A 19,688-nucleotide genomic window follows, 5' to 3' on the forward strand; every position below is an offset into this window, starting at 1 on the left:
TTAATGATTTATTCAAACTGATCATTATATAACTATGGCTCGACACCGATTATGATGATAAAGATGAAGCAATTTATTACATGTTTCGTACTAGTGCTCTTACAAGAGGAAGTACATTGCTAGACATCTGATTCAAGACTCAGTAAAAAATAATTTTTCCCAAATCTTAAGCATAAAATGCGAATTTATATGTAAATAGAGTTACAAAATAATTCTATCAATTTTCTTCCATAATTTACTTTTTTCAACTATGGTTATTCTATTGCTCAATGCTTAAGTGCAACATATTCTATAACTAATTAGTTTGCATAATTCATTGGCTAAATAGGAGGTGATAAGAATGTTGGATAAGAACGGGTGAGTTTTGTAAATAGGCAATTGCAAAACTCAGAGGCTATGTGTTTTTATGGTAGCATCAAAGTGAAAGTAAGCATTGTAACGAGTACATATCTTCAACCAGAATGGGACTTTGTAACTATGGTAGTACATTTTAAGGAAATGGCCGCAGTAGTTAGAGAGATGAGGAGGGACTAATAATAATAAATATAACTACTTTCAGAGAAAGAGTGGTTGCTACTGCAGGAGAGCACAGATAGGAGCTACTTTTATTTCTCGCGGTGTATGATGTTGAATGGAGCGGAAATGTAGCCCTCGCAAGGACAAAACGCAATTTTAAGGCATTTATGCCATAGACGCGAAGTAAATATGACCGATGAATAACGTATTTGGACTTTGTGAATCAAACATTTGAAAAATATCCTGAAATTCAGGCAGATATACCTTAGTTTATAACAAACCACTAGCGCCTTCCACAACTAACCACTTTTTACACGGATAATGACATCAGTCCAAATCAATAGGAGTTGAGATATGGGTCTATTCCAAATTCACTCGCTGACCACACTTGCAAGAAGATAATAATAATATAAATTGCATAGTTATTACTGATTCATTTTATTTTTAAAAATAATGCGCATTTATCTCTTTCTTACGTTGTTGAACTTTTTTTTAATATTCAATGATATTCCGACAAATATTTTTAACTGCAAACTTTCAACTTTAAAGCTAGAATGATGCTTTCAACATATTTGGTTATACTTGAATATTTGAAGTTTTTATGATTATTTAGACAGACCACCGTATAATTTTTGATCAACTTCCAACATGAAAACTACAGATGAAGCGGCTTATTTTTTCTGTACTCGACCACTGACAAGAGAAATAACTGTCAGTATGAATTTGTTTACATTGTTAGGCACCTGATTAAAGATATCAGTGCCAGGTTCAATCAAGAACATAGTTTTACTCCAAAGCAATATTTACATCTCAGTATGATAACTATAAAGAAAGGTCCACACAAGAACCTATTCAGAAGAGAATGTAACAGATGTATATTTGGATGTTAATGGGATTGACATGAGAGCAGGCACAACTAGATTGTCGTTCCGCTTCGTCGAAAAGACTAATTGATTTGCAAAGGCATCTATCATGAGAAATAGCATGATAATCCTTTGGAAATTCTGGAAACCCATTAAATCCTTGCAATCTGGGAACTTTTTGAAAACGTTTATGTGGCCTGATAATCTGTAAAATAATTACGTGTCCAATTCGTCCTGGCTCTTTCTTGGAATACGATTTTGTAAAAAGTGACTACAAAAATATTTAACTCTAATTATCTCTGGGAGATGTTTTTTTTAATTCATTTTCGGTCCATCCTTCATAGGGATGCAGTAATCTCTTTATTATACCCACTGGTAGAGAGAGCATTTTCGTTTGGCTCGTTTTTTTTATAACAGATGAAGGACGATCATTATTTCGCGAAATCTCTTGCGCAGAATAAAAAAAGCAACTAATGACAACTCAAACGGGAGGGCTAACCGAAAAGCCCCTGGTAATTAGTTGCCAAAAAAATTATCCCCTGTCCCCATCATTTTGAGATGCAAGGGAAGACGACAGCGCTTTCGACCTCGCAGAGGACAGGCGGGCGTTAAAGCGAAGAATGGGTCCAAGAGAAGTGAACTGGGTCCCCATTTGAAGAGGGAAAATGCGTCAATTAGCGGACGGAAAGGCATACAAGAGCTCCCCAAGAATGGTATGGAAGGCGGGAAAAAATGGGAAAGGAACCCTTTTAATTATGTTAAATCTTCATGAGGCACAGCCGCCCTGTGTATATCTTTTTTTCTCTCCGTCTCGAGTTAAAATGACGCCCCTGCCTTCCCAAGGTCTTGTGTGCCTCCTGGTGGCAAAGCGAATCCGCTCAGCGCTGTCATAAAAACGTTGCACAGAGATTTTTTATCGTTTCCTGCCCCTGTCCCGCCTATTATTGCCCATGCTCCTCCTCCCTCGTGGCGGTAAAAAGCATCCGGATGGTGGGATAGGATTATTTTCCTCCGCTATTTCGAAAGTATGCGCATTGGTGGAGTGTTTCTTCTCATGACTAGAACTTCCATCAAATGGTCCACTCCATCTCACTCGCTAATGGCCAGAGATATGTGGAGTTCCAAGAAAAGAGGTAAATGAGCTTTTCTGCGTTCATCTCTTAATATCGTTGACACAAAAAAATAGAATCAAGTAAAAACACCCATAAGTAGGAACTTAGCAGGGGGTATTTAGGCCACATGCCCTAGAGATGACCTTTCAGCTGTGTACACTTCACGATGGTCCCTATCAGAGAATCCGGGAGATATTGAGAGTATTTTACCTTCCGAATATATTACCAGGGAGGATACCATTATGTCATATTGTGGATTATAGGCTGGATGTTCTATGAGTGGTAATGTAGTATTTTTCCGCTGGCTTCCATATCGCACAAACTCCATTTGATTTTTTACTTAATATTTTGCAAATATTTCCCCTTAAGCTGATTATAGTGAAATATCTACGACGAGGGTGAAGTTAGAGCTACTGACCATGGCTACTGCTCACAATACATCAACTACTACTTCTTCTATTCTCCAGCTATATGATATCCTGCGAGCCACCTCAAGGGTGTTTGATAGGGGGTGATCAATCGCCAATATGCAGCATGCAAGAAGACTCTAACATACAGACATCACGGTAATAAAAATATTACGCATGCTAACAAATTTTGCTTCCATATTCATGCAAAATCAAAACTTGCCAAGTATTCATGAAGGCAATCTGCCAATAAGGCTAGAACTCACAGAACATGTTGTTAGAAATGCTAAGAAAATGAAGAAAGTTGCATTAAGGAATACATAAGTTAGTAGGCTTTACTACAAGTCCATTATCCTATTTCTTAATCCTAACGCTACCATTATAGTCTCTTATCTATTACTACTTTCAGAACCTATTTTTTCCACAGTCTACCTCTTATTTTAATTTAATTTTTTTTAATGATCTGATTCGTTCAATTGTATTCGGCTCAATTATGTGGAAGTTAATATTCGAAAATGGAAAGGAGACTTCGTTGATTTCCACTAATTTATTTTGTCCGTACGACATGTTTCGAACCATAAAGTCCATTATTAGTTAGTCCGTTAGAAGTCTATTATCAAGAGGTCACTTGATAATGACCTGTATGGTTCGAAACATGTCGTACGGACAAAATAAATTTGTGGAAATCAACGAAGTCTCCTTTTCATTTTCAAATGATCCGATATTCCGTAGTATGCTGGCTTTCGTAAGATATGGCTGACCTGTTCGGGAAATAAACTGATCTTGAATTAAAATAATACGTTTAGTTTAGCTATCCGTCTACGATCTGACAGACATTCCCATCCAAGTTGTTCTCAGAGGTCCGATACACTAACAAGACTACCGTAACGACTTTTCCCGAACCTGCTGAGGGGATCACCTAGTCAATGGGCATCTAACCTTCGACACTCCATTCGTCGATAAAGTTACATTTTTCATTGCAGTTAATAGCCAAAAACGAATTTTACTTTCATAATCACACAAACGAAATATATAGCCACCTTAATGAAATGCAAGGTTTTTCGATTCGTGCGAATACCGAGATATATCAGTATAGACAATCCGGAAACCGCTTAAGATCCCTAAAATAAATTTCACGCTACCTTCCTGCATGCAAACATGAGATAACTAATTATGATTGGTGTGCATTTTAAGTGTATCTGAAGATTTTGAAAAAGCAGGTCGTGTGATGTTATACATTTTATAGTATTTTGTCTTGGCACAAAAAATTAACACGACGTGTATAGTATTGAAATACCGTACAAAAAATAACCTGATAAGGAAGGAGTAGTATTTCACCACTAACAATGTAGGTAATACTGTCGGTACTTCACTATTGATTTTACCTTGGATATAGAAAAATATATAGTCGAAAATCATTTGGAGCTTATGCCAGCGGAAAATTACTATATCACCACCCATTGAACATCCAGCCTATAATCCACAGAATGACATGATGGCATCCTTCCTGGTAATATATTCAGATGGTAAAAGAGTCTCTCAATAGGATACTCAGGTGGAAATATCGTGAAGAGTACACAGTTGAAAAGTTATCTCCATGGCTCACCATGGCTGGTTGGTGAGGGTTTAAAATATATCTGAAACAAAGGTCAAAGTTGGCTACGAAAATCGTATACATTATTCGTGATTTGCTCACTTTTCATTTCACTCCATTTTTTTCCAAGTGCGTTACTAATGACTACGGACAAACGGTGCATAAATACGCGCGTATTGGTAGCTACTATGCAAATAAAAAAAACTAGTAGTGAAGATCGTAAGCTTAGAAAACCCATGACAGTGGAATGTAATTAAAAGGACTCCTTCAGCCAAAATAATCATATGCTAATTATGATCAAAACAATATTTCCTAAAAAGTACATGGTGTATGGGCGTTGAAAAAATAACTCCATGCGTAACATTATATCGGCTAAAAATATGCGGGTATTGTAACATCGTGACTTGTCCAACTGCATTTTTAATTATTTTATTTAACTTTATTTATTGCATACGTCATTTGGGATTTTGACTGTATAAATTTATAAATAAATGTATATCTTGCTAGGTTAATGTTTTAGATTGTTTATTCCATAGTAAAATTGCTATGTGTTGTAAATAAAAAGGGAATAGTTAAAAAGAAAGTTTAAGAGAGAAGGTGTGTAATGATAAGGTGAAATGTAAAATTGAGATTTAAAGGAAGCTTATGTTATTTGAGGGATTTCGGCGTCCAGCATGTATCGATACATCGGAGTCAGTTAACCGTGGCTATATATCGATATAATGGAGTCCATTTTAAAGGTAGTACATAGTACATATGTATGCTATATATAAAGCACTATACAGGGTGTCCCATTTATCTTGACCACCCGAAGTAACTTTATGTCCAGATGCAAGTACAAAAATTTGTCAAACAAATGTTCAATAGCCGTCAGGGGGACATTAATGAGCATGACTACCTTCCTTGTAGCTTTGTTATTTACAAAAATATGAACAGCGGCATGTCTTTTTTAAATGGAGGAAATAAATTGATGAATAAAAAATATATGGTCCCATTTATGAAAGAAGTACCACAGTTCATATCTTTGTAAATAACAAAGCTACAAGGAAGGAAATCATGCCAATTAATGTCCCCCTGACGGCTAATGAACATTTGCTTGACACATTTTTGAATTTGCATCTGGACAAAAAGTTATTTCGAGTGGTCAAGATAAATGGGACACCCTGTATAAGTATACTGCTCATCTTAGGTCTACTGTGTATAATATAAATGAAGCTACCAATCCCCATTCAGAAATGGAGGTTCATTAAGAGATAACGAAGCTGTTGCACATATATATGCCAGCGAGTGGATGGGAGTTTGCCGCAAAGCAATTCATTATCAAAAGGATTACTGCTGCTGATGATTTGAAATTGCTCTCGGGGATCGAGGCCGCACTCAGCTCCCAATATCGCGAAAAATATTGCGGATTGAGCTTCGAAAAACAATCGCGCCGGAGGAACGCATTGAAACGGGAAAGATGATTAAGTCGTATCCGGCGAATCGACGCCTACAATCCTCGAAATGGCGAACTGAAATGCATCGGACGCACACATTGGACGAATCGGTGCGACCAACGACCGGGAGCGTCCCGGGCCCGAAGTCATATCCCAATCATCAATGCTCCAAATAACAGCATACTTTCCCCCCTCAACCCTTCTCGTATTCACTCGCGCTAATTTCCACCCCCGAGCAAAGTGCTTATTTCAAATCGAAACACGTTCATAATCCCCTCATGCCGAAACTCTCTCCTTTGAATTGCGGAGCGTGCCAAGAGTTCCGAAGAGAGAATATGGGTGCATATGCTCGTCGACACGCGAATCAATCTCTACAATGCAAACTTTCTCGGATCATCGTGTTTGAGGGTAAATTTGCAAAGTGATCGAAGGAGCAACCGATTATTGACCACTTGTAAATTAGAAAATTTGAGTGGGATTAAGACGAATAATTGTCAGTCAATTTAATATAGATCGTAGCTATACAGTAAAAAACAATTCCTTGCGATATTTTTAGAATATGACGCATTTTATCCTAAACGAAAACGGAACAATATGTCAAGAAAAGTGAAACAAAACGAATGAAGATTATGAACTATTAATTTTCAACTTACTCAACCTTAAATCATACATGAAATTGATGATGCACAATGAGACGAATGTACAGCTACAAAAATTTGTGGCTATTATTTTCATAAGCTTATTACCACACTTTTAACAATGCAGATATATTAGGAATTGACTTTTATAAGATTCCATATTGTTTTGACATAACGGCAAGCAAGGAATACAGCTTTATATTTTCAAAATTGCACTTTTTTACAGTCATGATGACATCAGCAGAACGAAATCATAGTACAGCAACACAAAAATTCCTTATTTCGCCAAGTAGCTAGTAGATATTTTATTTTCTTCTTAATTGCTGCCAAACCTTTTAAATTTCATATTTCCTATTATATTCCATATAGGTAATACATTTGGTTCAATACATTTGGGCACCTTTTTCCCACAGTTACAAATTATTGTAATTGTGCTGTTTAAACAGTAGAATATTCCTTTTAATAGTGCACTATATATTCAGGTTATGACGTTTGCATTTTTTAATTACCCACAGCGATGACACTTGCAAAAAAGACTTAATAATAGTAATTTAACTATTTTAGGTCAATAATACTTAAGTGCTAGAATCCATTCCCACCAGTAATTTCAGAATTCTATTATGATTTCAAATTAGGGTATGTAAGACACCGCACCTCAAACTGTGAGACGCTATCTTAGAATACTTTCAACCTCGTTTTAAATACTTAAATCACTAAATTTTATCGCTACAGGTACAATGTCCTTTGGAATAATTCCGTCATGCCATAACATTCTCCCTTGAATTACGGTACGTGCTGTAAGTTCTAAGAGTGCATACATGTCTGGCGGCTGGCGGATTAATGGCTATAATGCAAACCTCCTGGGACCATCATTATTTCGGATACATTTACAAAGGTATATCAGGAGAAAATGACTACTGGCTTCATCATCATAATGACTTCATCATACAAAGGCGTATCGACTTTTATGTAAGGAAGGCAAAAACGGAAAAAAACAACCCTTAGAAAAAATTTGAGAACATGATGTTTTTACCACGACTGCAAATGAATAATGCCACACAAAAACCGAAATAAAACAATTAAACCCTATATAGCATTTTTGTTGACCAATTTAATATTGAAAAAATCCCTTTAGATCTTGCGAAGAAACCTTAGCTTGTTTATGAACGAGAAGACATTACAAAATAGATTATTTTTTAATGATAAGGAAATGGAAAAAAATATTCAAGAAATTTGTATGTAATTCAGCAGTTAGGTCAAAGTTTATTCGCGTTTAATTCAGAGTTTGAATCCAGAATTTGCCACAGGTTTTGACCCTTTAAAATCTTCGAACAATTTTCCGTGTAATATTGCATTAAAGAAGCGATAACAGATAATTGGATTCGAGTTTTACCAGGAATTTTCTGATTCTCTGACATGGATAATTTAAAAAATCGCTCTATAGATCTTTTTATTTACGTAATTATATATTTCCTCAATGCAACCAGCCAAAAGTAAAGCGTAGTAAAATTCTATACCGGGGAAAATTTAACGACCAACGATTCACAAGATTATCAGAAATTGAATGCAAAATTAAAAATACTAAAACCGTACTCAGCGTTATTGTTGTTGCTATAGAAGGGTAATCCGTGTCTTTGTTATAATATCTATCTAATATAAAAAAATATCTATCATTTGAATGCCTGAATTATGCGTATCCAAATTCTAAGAATCAAAGATTACATAAAAACAAACAAGAAGTAAGTATTTTATGGACACTGTTCTTCAAAACAAAACAAAGAAATAATAATAACTCATAACTCGAATCAGTTATTGTAAAATAATGCAAAAAAGTGGTAGAAAATTGTAATAATATGAATCACTAATTGAAAGACTATAATTATCATTGATGATGAAAATGAAAAAAATTACTCAGGAAAATAATAAAATATCAAGTATCACCAATAGACAATCACTTATACAATTTAGTAATTAGAATCACTACTTGGAAGAAAATGACTTATCAATATCTTCTTTGAGATAATCTTGTGCATATGTGCACACCGTATGTGTCATAATTACCTTTTTTGAGTTGATCGCAGTGAATAGCTGTTTGCATTGAAATATTAAACGAGCAATAGCTCATGAGAAAGGCTAACTGCAATTATTTCTTAAATTCGCCGCGTGAGATTGCCTATTTAAAAGAAATTGGTAAAGGGATGTATTCCAAACATAAAAGAAGCTATTACCACGAATTTTGCCTGTTTATAATCATGTAATAATTTTTGTAAATCAAGGAAGAAATGTGGAGAAAAATAAAATGTCACTACAAAATCAATCGTATTGATAATAAGTGCAATATCAACCTGATCTTATGTGACATCAACAACTTAGGAAAATGGGCAGCAAATTCACGCTTTAGGATTTGCTGGAGGACATGCGGATGGGCGCATTCACTAGTGATTAATTTATTTCAGGACAAATCACTGTAATTTAGAAGAGAAAATACCATAAAGTATACAAGGTGTTTCAGGTGGACTCTGCAGAACTTCAGGAGGTGATAGGGGATTCAATATTAAGATTTTATGTCCACTGTCTTAGTTACTGAGCTATAGCAACGTAAACATTTTTTTGGTGCAGGCAGCCACCATGGAAGCTGTTTTTTCTTGGGTATTTCTATAAATCTTTGAGGTTATTAAACTAGCGCTTTGAGCAGATATCGACAATTCAATGGCGCAATTTCACCCATTTCAGATTAAGTAATTGCTAAAGAAAATTACAACCTCACGTTTTCCTCCAGTCATAATTATTTAATGCCCTTAAAATCTAGAGTATCAAATATAGTGTCAAAAAGGATGGATACCCAAGAAAAACCGTTTTCATGGTAAATTCAAAGTGTATCCAAAGAATTGTCTATACTTTCATAGCTCAGTAGCTAAGGAGTAGCGACCACATGTTAATGGACAAAAAAATGCTTAAAATCGTTCCCCCAACCACCTTCTGAAGTATTTCAGATTCCTCCTGAAAGACCCTGTATAAATAATAGTATTTTCCCATCAAAATGACTGTGAGACGCCGTGAAACAAAGGAATCACTAGTGGCGATGCGCCCAACCGCATGTCCTCCAGCAAATGACGTCCGTTTCTTCCTACAGAATCGTGAAACTTCGAACAATCCGAAACAAGCAAAACAATATTTGCTGAGGATAAACTTTCCAAAGCCCTTCGAAAAACTGAATCCAGCGTCTTCATCTTCTCCAGGACATGGAAACCGGAAAGTCAAACCAATAAACTTAAACAGAGAGTCGTGATCATCAAACTTGTATCTCGAGTCAGATGCAGCGAGGGACTTGAAAAGGCGAGCAACAACTACTTCTGCCAACCTCTTGCAAAAGGGTGCTTCATTTAAAAAATGTTCCTTTTCTCTGCACAGTTATCGGAATTGGATATGTGGGTCAAGATCGACAGCTTCTCTCAAACGGTACGAGATATTAAAATTGATAAAGTAGCACCCGTATAAACTAAAAACATGAATGTTTGATTAATTTATGCACGAAAAAAATTCTCTATGCTTTCACTGTTTGCAACTTAATTTCGTGTTGCAACAGCGATAGCCACGACAAGTGCCGTAGGAGATGTATTAAACCACGTGTTAAAGTAGAAATTAATTTTTGATTTTTAATTTCAGGTTCTGCCTCGAGCAATACTCAAATATTCATTCGCATTTTACAAAAAAAAATTAGTAACAATAGTGAGGATAGTAAGTGTAGATATTTATTATCTAACATATGTTTACACACGAGGATAAATAATGCATAGGTTGAAAAATTCTAAGGGAAAATACGTGTATACTATACATACGAACAAATAATCTATTTTATTCAACTATAATCTCTTCATCATCAACGACAGTCATCAATCTTAGCATTTCTTTGATGCAGCTCTCCACTAATTTCTCCTTGCGATCAATCATTAAACACACACGTAATTCTTCTTCTTTGTAGTCGTCGTCACCTGCTTCATGTATTTCATCCGAGGTCTACCACTGCCCTTCTTTCCTTCCACGGGTGATACGCTTTGAGTCTTATTATTGAATTTTCTCTGCGCATGCGTCGCTTCATAAACTTTCCGCGTATTTTAAGAGATTTTATGCGGAAAAAACATTTAAATAAACGTTGATAAATAAATCTGTTTCCGCGGCGTTTCTCTACATTAGTAACAGCTTTCGGGCGTTTCCCCGCGTAGTGTAGTCTGAAGGCAACGGCAGTTCCTCCAGCCTCCCTCCTGGCGTCTCCAGGTCAGTATTCGATAGGAACGCCCGAAAGCCGTCACTAATGCTCATACATAATGTATTAATATGCATTCTAACTTTCAAGATAGTTTTACGCTAATGAAGGCAAGCATTTTATTTCTATAGAAAAGAAATATCAATTCCATTCGAATATGAAAAGGAGACTTCGTCGATTTCCACTGATTAAGTACTTGATAATGACCTCTATGGTTCGATACATGTCGTACGGACGAAATTAATCAGTGGAAATCAATGAAGTCTCCTTTTTATTTTCGAGCACTAACTTACACATAGTTGAACCTAATACAATTGAACGAATCAATTCCATCATTCAGGCATTAAATTCAACTGCAATATAATTAGAGTTTTTTAACTATTTAAATTAACTATCCATGTATTCATATTTTGCGTGTGGGATACACGGTCCCTGTAAGCCACATGGCTTGTCAGAGGATTCCACACAGGTACATACCATGCAGAAAATTGCTGAAAAGTATACAAAACACTTACAAACAAATTATACTATTAAAAATTACGAAATTTAAATATAGAGAATACAGTTAGGCTGAATGCTTTCGTTTTAAAATACATTCCTTGCATTTTCATAGACATAGCATCCTTGAAAAAATAACAACTGCTAAAAACACCATCAAATCCTGAGGCAAAGCACCTCATAAAAATACTTCGTTGCGAGCGCTATGGTTGGAGGAAATTCAGAACGGGCCCGCGTTTTTTAAAATATCGCCAAGTGTGGAGAGAAGTATGGAAAAGTAAGGCGCGGAGCCATGAGGAGAGGCGACATAAGGGAGTTGCAGTGAAATATGCGAGAGAGTGCTTTCATGTACATATATATGTATGTATGTAGAGTGGATTGAGATATGGCACTCTGGAAAGGGGGGTGGATGGAAATATTTTTTTATTCTTACTCAGGGGTTTGGGGGTAGAATGCAGTTTCTTGACATGAGTAGGATGGGGTGGAAGAAATCGTAAGGGGGTAAGGAGGATGAAGTCAGGGTCGTCCCGAATGTTTGGTGGGAGGTGCGAGGAAGAAACGATGGTAAGACGAAGATTTCTTGCGAAAGGAAAAATAATGCAGAGGGAAGGGGTTCCAAAGGGAGATTTGGGGATCTTTGGCGGGGTTGAGAACCCGAAGGGTAGGGCTAGAAGGAGGTAGGGTGGTGGGGGAAGAAAGAGGTAGCATACGTCATGGAAGAAGTTTTTCAATTTCACGGTTTGCCTCAGGGGTCGAATCTATATATGTATGTGTGTGGATGTGTTGGTTAGTCGATTGTGCGGGTGGAAATTTCGTGCTAGTCGCTGTGTGCGCTGGAAGTGGCGGAATGGGTCGCCTTACTCGGTGTCGGAATGGGAAAACGGTATTTTTTTGGGCGGGGTGGTTTTGAGGATTAGGGCCGAATAGAAATGAGAGGGGAGGAGATAAAATTGAGGATCAGGATGAGTGACAGTGATAGGGAGCAGGAAAAAATTTAATAAACTCACTTGTCTCACCAAAGACATCACTGATGCTTGGGAAGAAAAGTCGAAATAAGAAAATTAATTTTAATAATGATGGGTTCATTTTTATAATTGTTTCTTTATCTCCAAAATATTCAATCAAAATAAATGTACCCTGTAAAAATCTCTTTCGAATCATAATAGGATTGGTCGTTCCGTCAGAACCGAAATGGGATATAATTAAAAGATTTCAATTGAGCGGCGTACTTTAAACCTATACGTGCGATGGACTGAAGACATTGGGAGCCAATTTGAACGCAGTAACGAGGGTTACGCCGTGACATCGAGGTAGTGTTGGCGTGCGACAGTCATCTAGGGTAGAGAAAAATTGTGTCACGAAATTGTAAACCTGAATGGCTGATGTCAGTAGGCATCGAAATTACTGACGATGTTTAGGTCGAAAACGGACCATTTTTAAACTAAAGAAACTTTGAGCCAAGCGTTCAAATTAAACACGAGTTTCCCGTGTTGCCAGGTACTCAGGATAACTCATGGTTTCGAATGCTTTGCCTGGCGCAGATCGCGATGCATCCAAAACATCCGGCAACAGGGCAAACTCGCGGCCAACGGGACCAATTGGCTCAAAGTATCTGTTATTTGAAAATGGTACGTTTTCGACCCATATATCACTGATAATTTTGATTCTTACTGGCATCAGCTATCTTCTTCCCACTGTCCCTATCTGAGATTTTTCTTCCTCATAGGAAAATCTCCCCGGGATGGTGGTAGAGAAATTGCGTATGCTTGGTTTCGCTAGGTAGGGCCCCCTTCGCTTCTATAGCGCTGGGGTGTTTTTCCCTCGTCCTCTCCCTTCCATTCCTATCCTTTTCCCGGAGGCGTCGGCGGGCTCCGATCGCGACGGCGCCTCTATCCTTTTTCCTTCCCATCCAGCCCCTCCCCGGGTGTCCGGGCGTATAAGCCTCGGGTTTGGTTCCTGGCCCCGGTGCGTTGTACCCTTAAGAGGGTTCCCCTAGAACCCTCAGGATTCTTGGCATCAGCTATCATCAAACGATCTGGTCGTTGGATCATTCTTCCTCATAGAATAATCCTCCAAGATCGTTAGAACATTAATGGCTTGCCGGGTTTCGCTTATAGCAGGGCCCTCTTCGCTTCTATAGCGTTGAGGTGTTTTCCCAGTTCCGTTCCTTCCGCTCCTATTTTATCCCAGAGGCGTCGACGGGCTCCTATCGCGGCGGCGCCTCTATCCTTTTCCTTCCTCTCCTTCCCCTCCCCGGGTGAACGCTTGGTTCCCGGTCCCGGTTTGTTGTATCCTCTAAGGGCTCCCCTGACCCCTCATTGGTCATTGGTTTGGCATCAGCTACCCAACGATTTGATCATTGAATTTTCTCTTATTTAGAAAAATCTTCCAAAATCAACGGCACAATAAATTATGGTTTCACTGGTAGTGGGCCCTGGTAGCTTTCATAGCGGCGAGGGTATTCCCTATCCTACCTTTCCACTCCTATTCCAACCCTAGAGGCGTCGTCGGGCTCCTTTCGCGGAGGCGCCTGTAACCGGTGATGTTACACCGCAGAAATCGAATTTATTTGCAGTGGCCATTATACTATATTATAAATTTTCCATTTCAAATCATAGGAAAATTTCTTGAAATACTAGTCACTCAATACGTAGTAGTTTCATAGTCCTTTCTTTCAATGTTTTTTTTATAGCCCGGTATAGTTCTCAAATTTTCGCAGGAAGGAATGACGCCTCGGTGGGTTAACTGGCTAAAGCACTCGACCGGAATCCACGTTTGAATCCCGGTCATGGCGAATGATTTTTTCTCTGTCGAATTTTCTCAAAAATTTATTTGAATGCGATCATTCAGCGTTTATACCTTCATTTGATTAAATGGTGCCCGAGAAGTAAAATAAAATAAAAATATCGGTGAATTAGTATAATAGAGCCAATAAAATAATGCCAACCGATTCCTGAAATGGATTTTCTCTAAAAATCTTTCGAAATACAACTAGGGTTTCTAAAATGTTGAGCACAAGTTATAAATGAAAATAATTGCATTACATTCCCAGGGATGGTTTTGATGAAGTATAATCAATAAGAACATTACCTTTAATAAATAAAGGTAATGTTACTCAGTATTTCAATTATTGATTGGATAGGCGCTTTCAGAGCACATTCTAACCTAAGCTTCTGTCATCATGGGTATTTAGCTCCCTTTATTTCATTCCTTCGACCTCCTCCGATTGCAACGATTGTTTAAATCATCCGTGAATCCGCTCAGAAGCCAAAAATTCTTATCCATTGGGCTACAATGCTTCCCCTACTATCTTATCTACGGTACCTGTCAGACAAATTAGAAAAAAATTGTTTGAGCAGTATCCGAGTTACCTTTACCGATTCTTTTGTCCATTTTCACGCATTTGAATAGCAAAAATTTCATTCATTCAGCTAAACATTGCGTTTGAATAGTGCTGAAAGTAAAATTCAGCGTCAGTCATTGGCAGGCACGATGAATTGAGTCCATATCGATAAATGTATACATGCTAATACATCGAGTGTCAGAGGATAGACGCTCATAGCTTAATGGTAATGGAGTTATGCCATTGTCAAGCAAGTGAACTATCTTCCTGTTAAATTTAATCCGAAGAGAGCTACTATATCCTCCCTTGAGAAACTAAAATCTTCGTCTCATTAGATTTATCGTGGGAATTGAAAAAAAGCCTTTTCAGAAGCCTAAGGAGGCTGGACTTCAACGGTCACTTACCTATTAAGACATGAGGTCTTGATGGAGATTTACCGTTATTGGCCTGAGAGTTATAACGACTTAGTATTTTTCCACACAATTTTTACATAACCCAACAATTACTGTTTCATTTTAAACTTTCACCTTTGCTTTAGTTTTTGATTTTTACCCTTAAGAATTTAGAGAAAAAATTTAGGGGGGGGGGGACGGGGACCCCAATTCTCCCCCTCTATACCTGATACCTGAATTCTTCTCCTCTGTCGTTGCGATAAAAATTTCAACGCCCGCCTATAATCTCCTACATCTTCTAGGACTCATCCCCTGTTTTTCCATTCTAAGGGGCTCAATTTCCCTCCATCATCATCCCTCGACACATATATCGTCTCTTTTACAGGGCTGTCATCGCACAAGAGGAAAAGCAGTCGATTCGAGAGTTGCGAAGGGTTTGGAAGAAAGCTTGGAACCAGTAGCGGAGAGCATTTATGCTCCACGCCGGCTGCAATTGGTGTAAATTAGTAGAACATGCAAATAAGCTTATTTATAGATAAATTCAAAGATTCACCATCATTAAAACTACTAAAAATTGCTGTTGTAAAAACAAAATAGTTAAAGCTACAAATACCCATGATTTTTCACTGATCATCATCATCATTATTATTATTGATATTATTTAAGTATTCTACCGATTATTTGGGTTTCCATGAAGTATTTAAGGAATATTCTGAAAGCCTACCCTCCATTAATAGACTTCCCTCTCAATTTTAAACCTAAGCAATCGATCTATCCATACCTCCTGTCTCCTCCGTACCTCATCTAGAAGCTGCCTCTCCTAACCCACCATATTCAACACTTCTTTGTTCCTCTTACCCCTCCACTTAATCTTCTCCATTCTTCTCCACAACCATATCTCGTACGCCTCCAGTCCTCTCTCGCCCTCCTTCCGAAGTGTACGTGTTTTCGGACCGTAAAGCGCTACATAACACATAAGGAACTTCAGTGATATTTTCTTTAGCCTTTCATATGACAATCCTCTCCTAAACTCCTCCCAACTCACGAACGCCACCTTTGATAATGCAACTCTCCTATAATGCGATGATAGTGGGAGTAATTAGGACTTTGCAGTCATCAACACGCCGTTTATGGAACCTAACTGGTCTCAAACTTAATGTGAAAGTCTCAAAGGTAATACCCAATACCTGCAACGAGAGTGAAACTCAATACTGAAGCGGTAAGTGTTGAAACCGCAACTCTCGAATTGACTGCTTTTCCTCTTGTCCGATGACAGTCCTGAAAAGGGTGCGATATATGTGTCGAGGGATGATGATTGGGAAAACGTTGTCCTTTAGAATGGATTTAGGGGGTGAGTCCTAGGAGTCCTCGGAGATGATAGCCAGGCATTGAAATTTTTATCGCAGTGAAAGAGTGGAGGAATTCATGTGCATATTAGGCTAGAGGGATGGAATTGGGGTCCCCCCCCTGAAATTTTTTTCCTAAATTCTTAAGGGTAAAAATCAAAAAGGAAAACAAGGGTAAAGATTTAGAATGGAACAGTAATTGTTGCATTATGTAAAAATTGTGCGGAAAATTACTAAGTCTTTATTGCTCCCATTATAATATTTTTTATTATATTCATTTAAGGAAATAAAGAAAAGATCCAATACACTTTTTAGCATTAATATTGTTTTTCACTGAAATAAAATATTTAATAAATATTTAGGTGGAGAAGTTCAAATTATCTTCACTTCATATCCTAATAAAGGGTTCATTTTCTTGGAAAAAAATTTCATCTCAAGGCTGAACGGATAAATCGGATGTTCGGATTTATAGAATGTTCGGATTGAACGTATAAGGATTAACGGGAGTTCACCGTTTATTAAAACGTAAGTATGAATAGTAACTATGTGATAATTTAATGTATATATTGTAATGGAAGTAGAGAAGTGAAAGGAGAAGAGAGAATCGGTAGGGAGGCATGTGCTTCCTTGTCCTCTGGATGCTGGCGAGGAAGGAGAAGAATTGGCGAAGACGACGAGGTGGAAAAGGGGGACGCTGGCTGGTTCACAACTGACATCTTTCCCATGACCTCTCCCCAAGTAGCTCAGCATCTTCACCCCCTCCACACCCCAGTCTTTTCATCCCACCTCACACCCCCAGCAATCCACCTCCCCTTCCCACCGAAAAACATTTTGATCCGGCCTTTTTGGAGCGAAGATGAATCATGAGAGAGATCTGTCCTCCTCCCGAGCAGACTGGACCAGTCCCAACCCTACTTCAACTATTCTCCTTTGCCCCCTTCATTCCCCTCTTTTTCTGAACCCCTCCATATTAAACGGAGGAACATAATTTTCCATCCTCACACCGAAGTACGAAGGACGTCCATTTTTTACGTCTTTTTTCTTCCAGTGAAAACTCCGCCTCTTATTTTTTTTGCCTCAGAACTCTTCCCTATCGTTTCACCAACACCAGCGATTCTTGCACAGACCCCCCCGTCCCACATTCCCATGGTAACCCAACTCTCTTCCCCTTCCAGCAATATACCTACCACCCCATGACCGAGACTAGGACCCCCACCCCAAAAATTTCCTTGAAATAAATTTGTGACACATTAATGGTATGAATTTTCATGGGGGATGACTATTAACCTTGTTCTTCCGAAGACAAGGCAATCGATCACCGAGCAAGGAAACGTGTCGGGTAGAACAGATGAGAAGGAAGAAAAGAAGGATGAAGTTGTTCCGCAATTCTGAGGAGCCGTTAGTATGGGTTTCGGGCGAGGAAATTAACCTCTATCCCGGTCACAGAGTTGTAATTGGTGAGAGCCATCTTCAGCTGCTGCCCTTTTCTTCCAGATAATAAACACACTAATGTTGCTACAAGACAAGAGTTGACAAGACAAGTTGTTTTTTTATGCCCCACACTTCCGCACAGCTACACTTCAGAAGTCATTTATTGTTGTTGCCTCAAAGCTGTGGAACAATTTGCACAAACAAGTAAAAGACAGTGCATCACAGGAAATATTTAAGAAAAGGATTGTCACCAACCTACTTTCTGGCGACCCATGAACACTGATCATGTTATTTAATAATCATTTATCTGCTCATAGATGTGATTAATACTTATTGTTGTGTTAGAAGTAGTAATCTAGTTCTTGTTTCATTTGTTAAGCTAAATTTCCTTTTTTAAGGTTGTGTTAGTTATTTCTTGGTATGTTTAATGTTCGTTTTTCTGTTAGAAAAAGAAATTATTCTCATCGAGTTTTACTATGTTAATTCCAGTTTACTATGCTAATTGTACTGCTCACCACTTTAACAATTCCAATGATCCAAAGGAGTTAAAACTCCTAGAGCAATAAATGAGTTTATTATTATTATTAATTATTATAACTGATTACAATAAAAATTATGCCCACCTCTACAGTGATAAAATTATTTTTAAGATTGATATGATTGAAATGTTGAAGTATTTAAAAGCATCAATTGTACTTTTTATGTGCCAAATTCGTGGAATTTTACTGTTGAAATAATGAGGATATGAATAACAATTACATTTAAAATTACGTAAATACTAGTGCTGCTTTTCCCATAAAATTAAATAGAGTTTACTGAGTACATAGAGTTTTGGGAGAATTACATGTGTACTGAAAATGTGCAATGGTTGATATGGGTTTTAATTCTTCGAGCATGTCCAAGTGGATGGTTAGTTGATGGCCAGAAAATTAATTATCAATTTATAGTTTTCAAAGAATTACTCTCCAAATGGCAGTCGAGTAAGTTTCCATTGGTTTTTTGTACGTAATCCCTTTTTTAATGGATACCCTTGATTTCCTTACTCTTGATTTATAAGCGGTACATGAGATAGAATTTGTAGTTAGAAACCTTAAAATCATCAAGTGGGCGTGCCATGAATACATTTTCTGTTTTGCAACCAAGGAAATATCAGATCAAACAATATTTCCGTTTTTCTCATATTATATAAACGTCTTTCTATATAGTCCCTGCACAAACCAATATCTACATAGGTTTACCTTTTTTCTCACATATAACCGCGTTAATTATTATACGTATTTCTATATTATATGTGCAATAATCAATATACACAAAATTATAACTTTTTGCTAACATTTAATTCAATATGGAAAACCCGATTCCACATGCTCAAAGTGGTTTGAGATTTTACGCAACTGTAAAGACATCCAACAAGTTAAGAACATTGCATACTTCTCCATGCCTCGCGAAATTATTGTAAGGAAAAAATAATTTTAACCTGCGGTGTTAGAAAAAAAAAAGGTTTGACATCCAAAAATGGCAATGGAAAAAAAGCACTGCATAAAAATCGACCCATTACGGAAGAAAATATCACAGCCATCACAATATTGCATTTTTACACCATATAACTTATCAATTTTGAAATAAACTTCCCTAGTAGCCTCTATATTTATCAAGTTACATGATATGTACTATATCACGGTGGTAGACCGATATTATATGAATACTTTACAGGCATGGAAACTGCAAGATTGCCGCACTTACACATTCTTTAATTAGACTAAAAATTAACAGTATTAACATAATAAATACGGTAATAATAATTCATCATTAAAATAACGCAGAAATATTTATGCTTTTCAGCCACAA

Source organism: Ischnura elegans, chromosome 11 (genome assembly GCF_921293095.1).
Source record: "Ischnura elegans chromosome 11, ioIscEleg1.1, whole genome shotgun sequence".
Classification (NCBI taxonomy): Eukaryota; Metazoa; Arthropoda; class Insecta; order Odonata; family Coenagrionidae; genus Ischnura; species Ischnura elegans.